The sequence below is a fragment of the Octodon degus genome, unplaced genomic scaffold (genome assembly GCF_000260255.1).
Source record: "Octodon degus isolate 3935 unplaced genomic scaffold, OctDeg1.0 scaffold00191, whole genome shotgun sequence".
Classification (NCBI taxonomy): Eukaryota; Metazoa; Chordata; class Mammalia; order Rodentia; family Octodontidae; genus Octodon; species Octodon degus.
This window is the reverse complement of record NW_004524767.1, coordinates 4,454,373-4,457,058: the sequence shown is the minus strand read 5'-3', so window position 1 is coordinate 4,457,058 and position 2,686 is coordinate 4,454,373. Positions and strand designations below refer to the sequence as shown.

Genomic DNA, 2,686 nt, shown 5'->3' with positions numbered 1-2,686 from the left:
TATTATAATCCTACCATGGTGTGGGTTATCAAGTAGCCTGTGATGTTATAGTCACATAATTTTTAGTGATGTCGTAGTAAAAATACACAAAATAGAAACAGAAGTACAAAAATGCATATAAAAAATCAAGGATAGCAAACAAGTTTAGCATTTATTTTTGATAATCGTAAGATTGTATGTGAATTTATGGCCTATTTGTACAAACAGAATATTTACCAGGCTAGTATCTCTTAAATTCTAATGCACCTGCAAATTATGTGTTAATTTGTTAATTTTTTTGTTTTTTTTTTGTTTTTTTTTTTTTAGAATCCAGCTTTAACTTTTTTTCAAGAGACCACATGGGTTGCCCCAGGATCCTGCTGTCAGCCCTGTGGCCAAGCACAGATGGAAACCCACAATCTGGCCTGCCATTGCCCTGGGCTGAACCTTGTGCCCCAGGGTCCCACTTGCAGCCACCACAGTTGTGGGTGGGAGGGAGTCCTGGGGGATTGGACGCTGCTATTGATTTATTTAAAAAGAAAAATACACCAAGGCTCCGTGTCCCTCAGGATGAATAGGCCTGAAGGGCCTTTGTAACCCCAGTGGCAGCGTGATTTCTTTACAATCAATCCATCTGGGGTAGAGGGGTGGCACCCAGAGGTTATTTCTTGGCTTTGGTGGATTTTAGGGGTGGGGTAATAGGTTGGCCTCCAGGGTTCAGGCCACTGAACTGCCCATACTTCCCCTTGTTCTTGTCAGCAGGCTTAAGGATCTGGAAGGAACACATGAGGGTCTCATCCACCATCATCATGACCAGCACTGTCAACTCACCACAGTAATTAGGAGCCGAAAAAAGTGTTACCAGCCGGCACTTGGCAAAGAACATGTACCCATCTTCCACCACCTGGTGTGCCCAGCAGATGAGGTCCAAGTCATGCTTGTGCAGAAACTTGGCCACCACCTCAGCCTCAAAGGTGAAGGAGACACCACGGTCATTCCTGCCCCAGCCCTACATCCTTTTTGGGGTCAGACCACAGCAGGTTCTTGCTCAGGCATGTCTGTGGGCCACGTGAGGCGCTGAATCTGCTCCCTGGCCTGCAGGGCTGGGGTAGGCTTCATGGCCACAGAACATCTTTGCATCCACAGTGGCAGAAAGGGGCAGGCAGCTGAACAATCTGGGAAGGTTTTCCACAATCTGATGTTGTAGCGTCTCGTGCACTCATCATAGAAGCCGTAGACACGGTTGATGCTGGCACACTTGTGGGTCCCTCAGAGAAGGAAGAAATTCTCAGGGTACTTGATCTCATAGGCCAGCAGGCATATGGTCTCTAAAGGCTGTTTGCCCCGGTCCCCATAGTCCCCCAGGAAGAGGTACTTGCTCTCTGGAGGGAAGTCACCATCCTCGAAAAACCAAAGAAGGTCATAATACTGGCCATGGATGTCACTGCAGATTTTGAGGGGGACCTCCAGCTCCAGAAGAATGGGCTGGCTCAGGAAAATCTCCCGGGATTTGAGGCACAGACCACAGATCTTGTTCTCTGTCAGCTGTACATTCTTTCCAGGCCGCGAGCCCTGAACTTCCAGCAGGCGCCTGATGACAGAGTCCAGGTTGATCTTCTCACTGTTGGACATGGTGGCACAGCCGCTCTGGCCCAGCAGCTCTGGGCTGGCTCCTACCTTCCACCCTCCACAGCCTCCTTCCGGCCTCAATTTGTTAAAATTTAAATTGGAGTTTCACTGGTCTATAAAGGGAGCTGTGCTTCCTCATTTTGAACCAGTGTCCTAGTGACACCAATGTGCTACGGGTCCATCGAGTACACTATTAATAGCAAGACACAAGATGATGGTTCAGCTAGGGATAGTATAAGAATGCATAAATAAATATGGTATGTGTATATATGTTATATGAAGGGCTGCTAACAGGGAGTCTGAATCAATGTATAGGATAAGCCTGTTTATTATAAAATAAAATACTCCACTATATAATTTAATGACATTCTACCATTTATCATCTTTTGGTAAATGACCTCATATATAGGATGGTGCATACCATACAATCTAGGTATGTGGTAAACTATACTGTATAAGTTGGTAGCTTATAAGTAAACTTTGGATGTTTGTTTAACAAAAACATTTCATGATGTGTTCCTCAGAATATATATAGATTAGTAAGCATCATATGACTGTATAATGACAGTAGTGGTTTTCAAAATATGTTGTTTCAGATTAGAAGTTCTTGGCATGGGCTGGAGAGATAGCTCCATGGTCTAAGCACCTGCCATAAGTTCGATCCCCCATACCACAAGCTGTGCTGGCTCCACACCGAGCCAGGCACCAAAGCTGCGTAGTCTGAGCACTAGGGAGGCTGAGACAAGAGAATCATTATAAGTCTGAGCTGCATAGTGAAAACTGTACCAAATAAATAAAAAAATATTAATTAAAAAAATTCTTGGCATGTCCACAGTGGGAAGTATAATGGATTGGGTGATTCTTGCATTGGTGCAGATGTGAATATCTCTAGTTACGAAGACACTGATGAAGCTCTATGTATCATCTATCCTTATGCCAAAAATCATAGTCAAAGACCTTTTGCTGTTGGTGATTTTCTGAAAAATGTACTGCTTTTGATTTTCCAAATAAAACAAGGTGCAGTCTTTACCAGGATATACTTGAGTTATATTTCTGGAAACAAAAATATCTCATGCAG

General features: G+C 44.0%; 1 pseudogene; it reads right to left on the bottom strand.

The window, feature by feature from the left end:
* Positions 1–640: 640 nt before the first annotated feature.
* LOC101567974 lies at positions 641–1,611 on the bottom strand (annotated as a pseudogene).
* Positions 1,612–2,686: the final 1,075 nt, after the last annotated feature.